Source organism: Nycticebus coucang, chromosome 18, assembly GCF_027406575.1.
Source record: "Nycticebus coucang isolate mNycCou1 chromosome 18, mNycCou1.pri, whole genome shotgun sequence".
In the NCBI taxonomy this organism is placed as follows: Eukaryota; Metazoa; Chordata; class Mammalia; order Primates; family Lorisidae; genus Nycticebus; species Nycticebus coucang.
Genome location: NC_069797.1, coordinates 77829245 through 77844370, shown reverse-complemented (window position 1 = coordinate 77844370; position 15126 = coordinate 77829245). Strand labels below are relative to the sequence as shown.

The following is a 15126-nucleotide window of genomic DNA, read 5'->3' as shown; positions in this document are numbered from 1 at the left end:
ACACGTGTGCGCACGGGCAAGGCTGTATTCCATGAAAAGTTTATTATGAATCCTGAAATTTGAATTTCATGTAATTTTCATGTATCATGAAATGAAATATTCTTCTTTGGATTTTTAAAATGTTGTAAAACGTTCAAAACTATCTTTCACACCAAAAACCTGCATGCAAATGTTTATAACAGCTTTATTCATAAATGCCCCAAACTGAAAGCAACCACGAAGCCCATGAGGGGGTGAATGCGGAAGTGAACTCTGGGACATCCGTACAAGGGAATATTGTTTATTACTAAAAACAAGTAAGCTTTTGAGCCATGAGAAGACATGGAGGGACCCTGAGGGCACACTGCCGCCCGGAAAGGCTGTGTCCTGTGTGCCGGCGTGCTTCTGGCGGGAGGGCGTTCTGGGAAAGGCAAAACAACTGCCCGGCGTTCAAGGGTAGAGAAGGGGGCATAGGCAGATGTGGAGGGTTTTGGGGTGTGAAGCTGCAGGACACACAGCACCCAGAGGGAACCCGTTGTAAACTGTGGCTTCAGTTCTTACTAAGGCCCCATTGATATGGGCTCATCAGTGATAGCAGATGTGTCAAGCAATAAGGGACATGGTATTTTCTGCTTACTTTTGCTTTGAACCTAAAATTGCTGTAAAAAATAAAGCCTTTAAAAAGAATCCTTAGTTCATAGGCTGTGCAGAGGCAGGTGGCAACCTCAGATTAGCCCTCAGGCCATAGTTTGCTGACCCCTGGTCTGGACTAGCACTGTCCAATAGAAATGTCGTGTGAGCCACCTGTGTGACTTAAAGTTGTCTATTAGTCACCTTTTTAAAAAGTTTTTTTGGGGGTGGTGCCTGTGGCTCAGTGAGTAGGGCACTGGCCCCATACACCAAGGATGTTGGGTTCAAACCCGGCCCCAACTGAACTGCAACAAAAAAATAGCTGGGCATTGTGGCGGGCTCCCTGTAGTCCCAGCTACTCGGGAGACTGAGGCAAGAGAATTGCCTAAGCCCAGGAGTTGGAGGTTGCTGTGAGCTGTGATGCCATAGCACTCTACTAAGGGCAGTAAAGTGAGACTCTGTCTCTACCCCCCCCAAAGTTTTATTTTGAAACAAGTATAGAGTCACAGGAAGTTGCAAAAAAAGTACAAGGTGGTCCTGTGCACCCCCCCCCCCCACCGCCTTCCCTGCCCTCTGTAGTAACACCTACATGAAACCGTAGTCAGCTCTCCAAGCCAAGAAATAGAGGTTGGTACAATCTCCAGGTCACACCTGCAACGGCGTCCCTTGTAGCTTGGGGTAGCCACTGTCATTATCAGAATGCAGCATTGTCCCCCCCCTACACACACACAGGGCTCCCTTCTGCCACCCTGGTATGGTTGCCCCCAATCTTTAACCCTCAGCAGCCCTACCCCCAAAATAATTTTATGGAATCTGACCACAATGTAACCTTTTTTATTCTGTCATCCCCTTCGGGGCCACCTATGTTGCATGCGTCAGGAGTCTGCTCCTCTTTATTGCTGAGTGGTGTCCACGGCGTGGATGCCTTATGGTATGTTTAACCACTCACCGCAGACCGTTTCCACTTTGGGGCTATCACGAGTAAAGCTGCCTTGAACATTCACGTATGGGTTTCTGTCTGAAATAAGCTTTAATTTCTCTGGGATAAATTCCTAGGAATGCAAAGGCTGTGTCTTCTGGTTTAGATTCTTCTGTTTAGTTTTAAAATAAATTACCAACATTTTTCCAAAGTAGCTATACTGTTTCATATTCCTAGCAGCAATTTATGAGTGATGTAATTTTTCTAAATCTTTGCCAGTATTTGGTGCTGTCACTATTTTTTCTTTTTCTTTTGTAGCCAGTTCTGATAGGCCTGCAGTGATAGCTTACCGTGGCTGTAACCCACGTTTCCCTCAGGGCTAGTGACATTCGAGCGTCTTTTCCTGGGTTCATTTGCCATCTCTGTATCATCTTTGGTGAAGTGTGTCTTTAAGCAAAAATGCCCGTATTGTACATAATCTAATCAGGTTTTTTTTTTTCTATTGAGTTTTGAGACCAGTCTTTCATTGGATTTGTAATTTGCCAATATTTCCCCCAATTTGTATTTTTTCATCATCTTAACAGGATCTTTCACAAACCAAAAGATGTTAATTTATAGTAATCCAAGTTATCAAATTTTCTTTTTATGGATCATGCTTTTGAGGTCAAGGTTAAGAATTCCTGGCCTAGTCCTTGATCCTGAAGATTTTCTCCTATTATTTTCCTAAAAGTTTGATATGGGTCACGGTTTTTATTTTGTGTATGGAGGTCCAACACCATTTGTGGAAAGGACCATTCTTTCTCCACTGTGGTGTTTTCCCCCTTTCGTCCAAAATCAGCTGAGCATATTTATGTGAGTCTGAGAGCCACATTTCTTCAAGTTAAAAAAAAAAAAAGGTGAAATTCATTTTAAAAATTACTCAGGATATTCAAAATAGTGTCATTTCAACGTGAAATGAAATCAATATAAACTACCATCGATGAGAGATATTTTACGCTCATTTTCTTGCCAAGTCTTGGTAGCCCCACGTGTGCTTTACGCTAGAACACATCTCAGTTTGGACTTGCCACACTCCAAGTGCTGGTACCACGTGTGGCTCGAGGCCAGCAGCCCGGCCAGCGTGGGTCTGTACAGACTGGTGACCTGCTTTTTTCCCTAATGTTCTCTGGCCAGTCCTTTCTCATAGACTCCCCTTGCTTTGTCTCTGATGGTGGAGAGGCTTCCAGGAGGACATCTGGAGACAGTCCGTCGCCCCTGCTCGAGACTTCCGTGGCCCTGACCCTGGCTCTGGGCTGCGATCCCAGAAGTCACCAGCTAAGTTGTCACCCAAGGGAGCTGGATTTACCGAGCTGCCCAGCAGAGCCGTTGCCTTTGGTGAGCTTGTCTTGAAACCATGCTATTGTTGACAACGTTCCAAAGGGCTGGCGGCTCTTTCAAAAGCTGACCTATTCTATTACAGTTGTCAGGCCAGGGAGGAAGTAAGGGCATCAACTCTCCTGAGCCAGAGAGAAGGAAGTTCAGGCTCTCGGAGAGGCCGCTCCCCAGGGACCGGCATTCCTGGTGTCAGAAGGGCTGTCGAAGGTCAGGGAAATGAGACTTGTCAGCCTTTTCCAGCGTAGCTCTCGAACCATGACAGCCGCTCTGGGAGGCCTGGACGCAACCCGGCCGACTGGTTGCACCAGGGCTCGTGGGTGCTCTCCGGGGGCTGAGCTGCTCTGAGTGCACAGAGCCACCCTTGGGAGGAGGGAGCTAGAGGCCCCAGGTCCCTGGCTCTTGCATCAGCAGCCCTGGCAGGGCCTGCAGGGCTGGGAGGCCCACGTGAGTTTCCAGACCTCTGAGCATGAGGTCGCAGGCACCCAGAAGCAGTGACGTGGCAGCACCTCCCAGAGCAGTGGGGGAGCTAATGCTGGGCCTTCAGAGACCCACGACTGGCTGTTGTAATGTGACCCAGCACTTGATGAAATCCTCTCGAAAAGTTGGGGGGCAAGCAAATGACCTTTTGTCTTGTGGTGGAAGTACTCCTACATCTGCATCTGTTTGCCTTACTGTCCTTCCCAGAAAAGTAAACAGAAAGGGCATGTTTCACGTGGATTTTCCTTTCAGTCCACCCAGGCCAGCCCTGAAGCACCTGCACTGCAGGGGCAGAGGACAAAGGGCGCCTGGTGGCCCCCACCTGCACGTACAGAATGTGCTTCCTTGCCTCGGGGAACCTGCTTCAGGAAAACAGGGTTTTCTGGATGGTCAAGAGCAGCTGGACACCAGCCGTGCTTGTCCACATCTCCCACCTCTTGCAAAGGCCTGGCTAGGAGGAGCAGGTGGCCTAGGCCAAGCCCCTCCTTCAAGTCCCAGGTGGTGACACAGGTGGTGGCTAAGTGGGGGAGCCTGGAGCCGAGTCCCTGGGCCGTGTCCTGGCTCTGCCTGGCTGAATGCGCTGGCAGGTTGTTCCCTTGTTGGCTCAGTTTACCTCTGCTGGTAGGGCGCGTGATGATACCTCCTGGCAGGCCACATGAAGAGTGGCATCTGAGCCTGGGCCATGGGAACAGCGCCAGGCTCCGTGCATGTCTGGGGCAGGCCTTGGTGCTGCCCCACCTGTCTCACCTTGGGTTCCTGGGTGGGGGTTGGTGAGGCTGGCCTGGGGTTAGATGGCCAAATGCCACTTCTGTTAGGTTTTAATTGTTGGTTTCCAAAGTGGAGTGCAGGCCCTCTGGAGAAAGGGGGCTGCTCTGGAGGGGGGTTCGAGGGATGGAGTAATGTGAGAGCAAGAAGATGGAAGTGGGGTGCTCAGGGGGAGGGGAAGGGCCAGTGCCTGTCGGTGGCCCCTGGAGGAGGCAGCAAGGGGGGAGAGGAAAGGGCACCAAGACCTTAAAAACAGGGGCTGGTTAGGGCAGAACCCAGTGGGTTGTGCAGGCATCAGGATCTGTCTTGCTTCTGTAAATATTTAAACACTGGGAGGATTATTTTTGGTAGCTACGGTCTCTCCGCGCCTGGCAGGCTGCCGGGAAGGGTGTCGAGTGACATCAGGAGAGCAGCAGCCCTCCCCCTACCCGGGCTCTGGTGTTTGCCATTCCACTGGCCACCGTTTGATTTGGGTCAGAGTCCCCCCCCCACTTTTGGGAGGCATGGAAAGACGTCTTAGGGGTCCACCTTCAGGGTGATTCCTTGTCCAGAAAGTTTCCCTGGTAGTGGTTGAAAAGGACAGTTCAGTGGGCTTCCAGGCCGACAGCAGGCCAGGAACAGCAGTGGAGAGGAAGGAGCGCCGATTCAGAAGCCCGGCAGGGGACACCCCTGGGAGGTGGCCGAGCTTCACCAGACCCACTCCGGGTGAAAGGGCGCTTTATAGGGAGCCTGCAGAGAGGCGTCTTTGTAGGGCCGACAAGGGGGAGCGGCCTCCAGGGCAGGCAGCCCAGGAGGTCAGGCAGCAACCAGGGCTGGGACCGACGGAGACGCAGGGCCCCGAGGTCCGACGAGGACGGCGGGGCCGCCTGGGCCCCAGGCTTGCTGCAGAGTGTCAGCCCCTTTCCTCCTGCTCCGGCGTTGGCGGCGGCCAGGAGCTGCCCCTGCAGGCCCCTTGGAAACTGCGTCTGTGTGGAGGTGGCACCGCGCAGGGAGCGATCCCCGGGTGCCCAGCAGATGGCGGGCTTCCCCCAGAGCAGCAGGGGCTGCCCGCGCCGCGCCGGCCCCGCCCCGGCCCCGCCCCGGCCCCGCCCCGCCTCCACCTGCCGAGCGTCCCCGCGGTCCTCCCCACCTCCGCCTAGTCTGATCTTGGTAAACCCCAAATAATACGGACATTAACTAGCAAACGCCTGTGAGCAGGGACTGGGTGGGCGTTCCTTACACAGGCAGAGTGCCAGGGCTGCGGCAGCGGGCTAACTCAGCCTCAGGCCAGGTCCCCCAGGCCGAGGGTTTGCCCGACGACCTTCCTGGGTTCCGTCCACTCTTGGCAGCCAGAATTCTGTCAAGGGGGCACTGACTTTCTCCCCTCTCTGGGTGTCTGGGCAGAGGGCTTCCAGCATGACCTCACTCCACCCACCGAGCCTCAGCTGGGTCTCCACAGAGACTGGACGGAAACCAGACATGCCTGGCTGGTGGAGAGAACGGTCAGCCCAACGAGGGTCCACTCAACCTGCTTCTCCTGCCTCCCCCGCCCCTATGTGGGCTCGTGAACCCCAAGATAGCCCAGCGAAGTCTCCAGGGTGACCTTGTCTGGACTTTACTCTGTGACCTCCTGCCTTTAAAAAAAGTACTGTGGCAGCACCTGTGGCTCAAAGGAGTAGGGCGCCGACACCATATGCCAGAGGTGGCCGCGGGTTCAAACCCAGCCTCAGCCAAAAAAAATAATAATAATAAAATAAAGTTACTGTGATTGCATAGAGATTCTTGGTCTGCGTAGAAGGGTTAGAAATAAAGAGAAGGTGCAGAAAGGAATCGGAAGCAGAGACTGACACCGATAGTGTATCCTCACGTGCCCTTGCCCAAGGTGGAAGCCCCCACATGGGCATCCACGAATGAAAGGGGAAGCAAAATGTGGTCCGTCTGTGCAGTGAAATATTATTCAGCCTTAAAAAGGAGGGCGTTGCTGTCATGTGTTACAACATGGATAGCCCCTGAGGTCATCCTGCTGAGTGAAATAAGCCAGTCACAGGAGGTCCCCAGAGTCATCAGATTCCTGGAGATGGAAAATAGAATAGCAGGTGTCAGGGGCTGAGGGAGGGGGAGGAGGAGTGTTTAATGGAGGCAGAACTTCAGTTTGAGAAGATGAAAAAGTCCAGGAGGTAGATGGTGGTGATAGTCACACAACGATGAGAATGTACTTAATGCATCACTCCGTACACTTAAAAATGATAAAAATGGCAAATTTTATGTTGTGGACACTTTGCCACAATGTAAAAAAGACAGAAGAGAAAAGAAGTTAGCACCAGCAGGGTAACTGGGTCCGTGGGAAACAACCTTTGGTTCACATTTTCTGGATTAGGTCCTGTAAGCCTCTGACCCAACAATTGGTCTTGAACTTCAAGACTTGAGAAACACATACCAGGTGCTGCCAAGGATTCACTTTTGCCCCTGCTGGAACAAAAGGTTCCCTCAGGGCAGAGCCATGTGGTGGCCAGAGCACTGACTGTGAGCCTGGCTCCCACTGCCCAGAGCCGGCCCCTGGGAGGCAGGGCGCCTTCACTCTGTCACTGCACGTGCCCTGTGAGAGGGACCTGCTGTGCACACAGCCTGCTCCGGCAGCTGAAAGCAAAATCTAGTTATTAGGTCTGAAAGCTCGTCCTTCCGAGAGACCTGTTGTGAAGGCAGGGAAACCTGGCCAGAAGCTTCCAGAGCTTTGTCAAGAGCAGATCAGGAGGTAACACTTTTCCAGCATTTTCATGAGTTTAGAAAAACAGACTCTCCCCACTGTCTTTGGGAATTTGGAACTATGGGAACACATTTCTGGGCCCGGATGCTGCACAGAAGTCCTGCTGCTGGAGGGGGCAGCCAACCCTTGGCCAGTCCAGGAGGGTGGGGACCCCTGAGCCAATGCCTTGGGAATTCAGAAGGAGGTGTCGGGAGTTGGCATTCATGAGTCCTTTCCCCTCCCCGACATGGTAATCTTTTCCAATGACACCCTCTGGTGAGATTGGTGGTGGCCAGTGTTTATGCTGCTCTGGGGCATGGGGTTGTTCACGTATTTTAGTGAAGGTTGTAGTGTCTCCACTTCTCGGCCTGTAGCAAAGAGCAGTGCTAGACCAAGGGGCTGTTGTGGAAGCTGCTGGGTGTGCAGGAGCTGAGCTGGGGGCAGTGGCCATTGTTGGGTGGGGGTGCCAGTGGGCGCAGAGGTCCCCAGGCCCACGCCAGCTGCCTTTGCTCTTGCCAGCAACCCACCAGACACATGTAGAAGTCTAAAGTCTAGGGGTCCTGAGCCAGTCCATACACAGCCATGACCACCCCAAACCTCCTGGGAAGGCCACCACCTGGGAGGCCTACTCTGATGGCTGGCTAGTTGGGGTGACACAGGAGGAAGCCCGAGACTCTGGCTGGCTGTGCATACTATGGGTGTGACCAGGGCCATCTGCTCATGGAGACTTGCCTGTCTGCAAGTGACCGGCATAGCCGCCCATGTGGGAAGTATTCAGAACGATTCTGAAGGCCCATTTGCTATGCCAGACTGCTGGGAGGACCCAGTGACAACCAGTGTTTATGAAGACTTTCTCCATGGGCAGGGAAAACTCTTGTCTTTTCATCCTGTAAAATAACCCAGCACAGTGCATACAGAGAGCACTAAAAAATGTATACACATATTAAGAAAGGAATAAAACCACTAAAACTGTGATACTCGACATATACCAATAATATTTGTTATCTTGTGTTGTATCTTGTATCTCTTATAATTGCAGAAGTCAAAAGTGAGTTGAGTATTATAATTTCAAAACATTTTTTTCCTCTCTTAAAATGTGTATACATTTTTGGGTCTCCCCCCTTTATTTTGAGGCAGAGTCTCACTCTGTCACCCTGTAGAGTACTTTGGCATCATAGCTCACAGCAACCTCAGTCTCTTGAACTCAAGTGATCCTTTTGCCTCAGCCTCCCGAGTAGCTGGGACTATAGGTGCCTATCACCACACCGGCTAGTTTTTCTATTTTTAGTAGTGACGGGGTCTCACTCTTGCTCAGGCTGGTCTAGAACTCCTAAGCTCAGGTAGTCTGCCTGCCTTGGCCTCTGAGAGTGCTGGGATTACAGGCATGCGTCACCATGCCCAGCCTACCCTCTGTATTTTGGGGCCTATTACTTGAATGAGACACAGAGTGTGGTAAAGTGACCTGGTCAAGGCCACGCTGGTGAAGGTGACAGAGCAGGGCAGGCTGTACTAGATGTGAGCTGTTGGGGAAAGGGCTTGGACGCATCCACGGTACAACCCACAGGGCTGGACATGGGAGCGGTTCTGGCTGTGAGGACTTTGCTTCTGCTATTTTACAAGCAAAATCCTTCCCCCTGCTGACTATAATTTTTAAAATCCCTCTTGGGGTATGTGGTGCGGCATGTGAAGGTCTTGTGTGGTCCCTCATATTGGGGTGTCCCTTGGCCACCTGCAGTCCTGTCTGTGAGTAGGATGAGTGGGAGCGGCAGGAGTTGTATGATGTAAAATGTCCCTCCCCGTGCAGTCTGATTTTTTTTTTTTCAATTTAAGAAACTTCCTTTGGGGAAACTTTTTTCCCTTTTACCAATAGAAAGGCTGTTCCTTGATGGGGAGGCTGAGGGCTCTGGGTGTCAAGGAAGGACAGGAAAGGTGACGGTGTGCAGCCCAGTGCAGCCCAGGAGACAGGACCGTGTGGGGTTTCTGGCAGGGCTGGCTGGGATGTGCGTCCCCACACTTAGCAGAACTACACTGTGAGTTTTCGTGGCTGTAACTGACAAGGCAGGCAGGGCCTGCTGGTGAAAGGACCAACATCTTGTGTATGGAACCTTCTGGAAAGTATTTTTTGCTCCTAACATTCATTTTTCCTCTTTTGTTGGAATTGCATTGTTAAGTCGAGGCGCCCATTGACCGGCCGGTGGGGTACAGGACACAGGAACAGACTCATCTGCCCCTGCCGGCAAGGTGGCCGTGTGCGGCATCTGACGCTGCCTGGCACAGGCTGGGCCGGGGCCCTGGGGACAGGCCCAGCACAGCGACTGTGAAGGCTTTGGCCTGGACTCCAGAAATCCACAGTCCTCAGAGGAAAACGGTTTCAGTTTGGGCAAATTGGCTGTACCTGTCGCTGAAGCGGGACTTCACGATGTGGGTGTCTGCACTTCCCAGGGGGCTGCTTTGCTTTCTGACTTTGGGGAGTACCTGTAAGACCCTGCAGATGCCCACTTGCCCAGGAGCCCTGGGCCCTGGCTGGCTCTGCATGCACCTCCCAGGGAGGTGTCAGGGAAAAAGTTCAAAGTAAATAAATAACAGGATTTCTGGGAGGGCACCATGCCTTCCTCTCCTTTCTTTTCTTTTTTTTTTTTTTTCTTTGAGACAGAGTCTCAAGTTGTCATCCTGTATGTGGTGTCACAGCTCAAACTCCTGGGCTCAAGTGATTCTCTTGCCTCAGCCTCCCAAGTAGCTGGGACTACAGGCGCCCTCTAGAACACCCAGCTATTTTTTTTTGTTGCAGTTGTCATTGTTGTTTAGCTGGCCCAGGCTGGTTCAAACCCGCCAGCCTCAGTGTATGTGGCTGGTGCTGTAACCACTGTGCTATGGGCACTGAGCCCAGTTTTTCTATTTTTAGTAGAAACGGGCTCTCACTTTTTGCTCAGGATGGTCTCGAACTTGTGAGCTCAAGCAATTCACCCACTTCTTGGCCTCTCAGAGTGCTAGGATTACAAGCATGAGCCACTGCGCCCAGCCTTCCTCTCCTTTCTAAACACACACACACACACACACACACACACACACACACACACACATATTTCAGGGAGGAGAACTTGAAAGTACTTGGAGTCAGAAGATGAATGTTCAGTGTCCTCTTATTTTCTTACACCTGTTTTTGGGCTTTTTGTTTCTTTTTTTCAAATTAATATACCACTTTCAGAATTGCTGGGCAACCTTGCTTTTCCATATTTAAGACACTCCCATCCAAATCTCGCATAGGCATAAATCTGAGCACCCAGAGGGTGCATGTTTGCCTGTGTAAAACCGTGTGAAGGACAATTCTGCATCAGCCACCTAAGCCCCACTGAACCCAGACCTCCTAATTCTGAATTACCTCCTTTCCCTGCTTAGAATCAGCTCCTGGCAGCACCCAGGGCTCTGCCCACAGAGTGAGGCCATAGTTGAGAGGGAAAAACACCCAGCTAAGTTCCCCTTCATGGAGACAGTCCTCGCCCCTGCCTCAGTCTGCACTTTCTGGAAGAGTACCAGCTCCTGGTCACTGGGCAAATTCCTGTACTCATTTATTCTATTTTTAAAATAGCCATGCTTAAAGCAATTCTGTTCCCTGCCCCCATCCTGCCCAAGATATTCCAAAACAATTTTCTCCATTAATTGGGTTTGGTACTGACCTTGGCCTGGAAAGAGGATCCTGGAGGCTGATTCTGCTGTGGACGGCAGCACTGGGCACAGCCCCGAGCCCCCTCCTGGTCCCGACCTTCCCTGGTTCTCAGTGGAGGCACCTGGGCCCCACCTCCTGTTCCAGGTTCCCTCCACCCCCACCCAAGGAGGATTCACTTCAAGGCCCCTGCGGAAGAGAGTAATAAACACAGCAGCCCAGATCACAGGGCAAGAGGGTACAGCTGACCGCCAGGCCTGGCTCTTTTCTTCCCATAGGCTACTGCAAAGGCCCTGATGGCTTCAGGCTTCTCATCCAGCCCGGCCTTCCCACTGGCCTAACAGGAGGCATCACCACGGCTCCTAGGGGTCAGGCTTGCCGAGGCTGTCCCAGGGAACAGAAATCCTGACCAGGATATGGGCTTCCAGGACAAAGCCCATGTGCCTGCCTGGGTGGCTCTGCCCTTCAACAAGGAACATGGTCAGGACAGACAAACTTCTGGCTGGGCTTTGGCTCGAGATGGCACATGCGGCCTCTTTTGTCTTTTCTGACGGAGGTCAGGGAGATGTAACATGGTTGCTGCAGGCTCTACTCTGAAAACGTCCCCTGGGCCATGTGACCACCATGGTGCCATTGATGCCGCCCTGAGGGATCTGCTGTCCAGCTCTGATGGGAAAGTCTGCGCTTTTCTGGCCAACTTGGAAGTACCAGCTTGCGTTGGACTCTGTCTTTAAGGATGATAGGAGATCATGTTGCATTTACAAAGTGGATGTAGACGTGTGATGTAGACCTTCCTACAACACGCACACACAAAGTCTGAGAGCAGTGGAAAGATCCAGGTTGGCTTTTGGCCCAAAGTGGGTGGACACAACACACACCTTTCCACCTCCTGCCTCCAGATCACTGGGGCTGTGCAGTAATTGGCACTGCAGTGGTTTATGCAAGTGCTAATCAAAAGCCTTTATTTTCTGATTATCTCTCCCTTTGATGGATGGCAGATGCTAGTGCAGTCAAAATATAAACAGATTCTGGTTAGAACATCTCAAAGCAGAAATTAGCTCTTCCAAAGAGCAGAGGACGGTGGCCCTTCTGCTGCTTGGCCGAGAGTTTCAATAGGAAAAATTATTTTTCATAACCTTTTTGTGTTCTTATTTAAATTCAGGTTCGCCAAGCAAGTTTGGTGGTGGGGGAGGGCTCTTAATTTGGTCCCCCTTGACCTCTGCGGCCTTGATTGGCAGCTTGTTGTCAGGCTTGAAGTCGTGTCTGCGAGGTGGAAACCAATGTCCTAAGTCAGCGTGGTGTCTCCGAGGACCAGGCGGAGGGGGGAGAGCACGCAATTAGAAGGTCTTCGTGCAGAAAGTTAATTAGCTACTAAATAGCATTTAGCACAGTTTACGGTGGGAAATGCATGTCTGAAAAGTAAATGGCGATTGACAAGAAATGGCTGCCACAAGGATGGGGATGAGGCCTGCCTGCGCCGTGCCCCTTGGCGTGAACCCACACCAGGTCTCAAGGTGGAGGCAGCTCCCTAGTGGGGTGAAGGGTGCAGGACCGACCTACGTTACCGGCAGCTGTCTGCCCTGAGAGTGACAGCCAGGCCGTCACCTGCCTGGCTCCAGGGTGGCCATCCTGCCTTATATGTGTGTCGGAGCTTCCTTGTCCAAAAATTCTTCAAATATGTCTTGCTTTTTCTTTTCTTTTCTTTCTTTTTTTTTTTTTTTGAGACAGTCTCACTATGTCACCCTTGGTAGAGTGCTGTGGCATCACAGCTCACAACCTCCCACTCCTGGGCTCAAGCAATTCTCCTGCCTCCGCCTCCCAAGTAGCTGGGACTATAGGCCCCTGCCATAATGCCCGGCTATTTTTTGGCTGTCGTTGTCATTGTTTGGTGGGCCCGGGCTGGATTCAAACCCGCCAGCTCAGGTGTATGTGGCTGGTGCCTTAGCCGCTTGAGCCACAATCACCGAGCCTTCAAATATGCTTTAAGTTACTGGGGACAGTGTCTGGTCTCTAGCAATGAGACGGATCACCCCCGGGAACTCAATGTCCACTCTGAACCCCCAAATGTGACCTTACTTGGAATAGAGTATTTGCAGGGAAGGAGCAAGCTGTAGTTATCCCTGCTTAGGGTGGGCCCTAAATCCTAGGAGTGTTCTTATATTTCTTATTTTTTTTTTTGTAGAGACAGACTCTCACTGTACCGCCCTTGGGTAGAGTGCCGTGGCGTCACACGGCTCACAGCAACCTCTAACTCTTGGGCTTACGCGATTCTCTTGCCTCAGCCTCCTGAGTAGCTTGGACTACAGGCGCGCACCACAACGCCCGGCTATTTTTCTGTTGCAGTTTGGCCGGTGCTGGGTCCAAACCCGCCACCCTCGGCATATGGGGCCGGCGCCCTACTCACTGAGCCACAGGCGCCACCCCCTAGGAGTGTTCTTAAAGAACAAAAGGACTCCTGACAGAGGAAGGAGCTGGTGACAAGGGAGGCAGAGGTGGGAGCAGTGCACCTGCATGCTCAGTAGCACCGAGGGTTCAGGGAGCCGGAGGATGCAGGCAGCCGTCTCCCCTGGAGCCTACAGAGGGAGCTCGGCCCGATGGCACCTTCTCGGGCTTCTGGGCTCCAGGAATGGATAGAAGACATCTCTATTGTTTTTAGTTCGCTGGTCTGTGGTCCTTTATTACAGTGGCCCCAGGAAACAGTGTCACCACTGGAACATAGCCCTGACGGCCATCCACGGGTCCTGAAGGCCTGGCACGGGGGCCAGGTCTGGAGCTAGAGGATGGCTGGGTGGCCAGGAAGCTGGGCCCCCTTCTAGACAAGGGAGGTGTTGGGACTGCTTCTGTTTTCTCGTATGATCTGGGAGCTGACTTTGGTGTGGTCATTTGACCTACTTGTTTTATTTCCCTGTGGGTTGATTGCTTGAGGTGATTTTTGTATTTCATGGAGTGTAGATTTTGCTTTTTTTTTTTTTTTTTTGCTTTTGATGTTTTCCATGTTTTAGAGGAAAAATTATAAAAGTAGGCTGGCCACAGTGGCTCACGCCTATGATCCTAGTACTCTGGGAGGCTGAGGCAGGTGGATCCCTTGAGCTCAGGATTTAGAGACCAGCCCGAACAAGAGTGATACCCCATCTCTACTAAAAATAGAAAAACTAGTTGGGTGTCGTGGCAAGTGTCTGTAGTCTCAGCTACTCGGGAGGCTGAGGAAAGAGGATTGCTTGAGCCCAGGAGTTTGGGGTTGCTGTGAGCTTTGATGCCGTGGCATTCTAGCTGGGGCTGAGTGTGAGAAAAATTGAGTAAATAAATAAATAAATAAATAAACGTAACACTCCCTAAAGAAACTTTGCAAAGTAGGGAAAAGATGAAAGAAGAGGCTGCAGTCCAGCCTGTATCCTACAGCCCAACACACCAACATGTCACTGCCAGTGCTCTGATGCATTTCTTTTGCCTTGTGTTTATTTTTATTTTTTTGTTCCTGATGCCTAAGTTATTTTTCAGAGTTATAGACAGGCTTTGTACAGCATTTGATTTCTTGGCTTAAAAAACAATTTTTATGTTGCTATATTTGATACGTGCAAAAGAATACACGTCATATGTAACCCTTGGGATGTGACAGTGAAATATGCACCGGGGTCTCTGAACCAGAACTCGCCCCAGCCGCAGGCTCTTCCCTCCACCCCATGCTCCTTCCCATGCCCCTGTCCTTGGGAGAAGCCACCTTCTGCAATGTCATGTGCTTCGATTCCTTTAAAGCAGGTTTTCCACACGTGTGAACATTTCTCAACAACGCTTTGTTCAGTTCGGTAGGTTTGGGGCATTATGAAAATGTCATCATCTTTGTAGCCTCTGTGGCCCGGCCTCACACGACTGAGGCTCTGTGGTCGACGGCTGTGGCACCCTCTGTGCCGTGGCTGTTCTGTTGGTCCATACACCTGTCAAGGACTGTTGGGTTTGTTTGTAGGTTTTTCTCTGTCACGGTGCTGCTGTGACAATCCTTGTGCACATCTCTGATGCCGGTGAACAGGAGTCATGGGGGGCACACCTGGACCCCACAATGAGTGTTTAACTTCATAAGCTGCACCAGGGTTTTTCCATGGGGTCAGGGCAGCTGACACTTCCCCCCAGGATCTGTCCTGTGAGTCTCGCTTCATGCTCTACTATACGGGCGGGACACCGCCACGCCTTCCAACGGCCATGCTGGCTCGCTGGGGAGGTCGCTGACATCTGCTGGCTGTACCTCTTCCGTGGCGCTGGTTCCCAGTTTCCCACTCATCCTGGATAAGTGTGCCTGTGCTTGGCTCTTACCACAGTTAGCATTCTTCCTCCAGAGGGTCCCCAGAAACAGAAGCGAACATGGAATGCTTTTAGTCCTCAGGACAAGCTGTCAGATTGCTGCCTGATAGGTTTGAGCCCTGGTTGTGGACAACGTACAGATGTGCCTAATCTCAATGATATAGATACATGTATGTGCACCCACACTCAGAGGCTGTGCCAGTGCATGTGTGCAAAACAAAGGATTGGTGTATAACTTGGAGCCTGTACAGAGCCTGTGTTTATACTCAGACGCGAAGTGCGTGCCTATCTGCACACAGAGGCTTA

At 51.6% G+C, this 15126-nt stretch overlaps 1 protein-coding gene across 11 annotated transcripts in view; it reads left to right on the top strand.

Annotated features, from left to right (window-relative positions):
- The window catches only part of TBC1D16 (TBC1 domain family member 16), a 79819-nt gene that overhangs the window by 27574 nt on the left and 37119 nt on the right, over window positions 1-15126 (top strand). The window contains exon 1 of one of the 11 annotated variants that reach the window (XM_053568343.1): window positions 6571-6875. The exons of the other annotated variants lie outside the window; for them this stretch is intronic. The gene's annotated coding sequence lies outside the window, so the exon portion shown is untranslated. Of the gene's footprint in view, window positions 1-6570; window positions 6876-15126 lie in introns of those variants that run through there. 11 annotated transcript variants of the gene reach the window in all.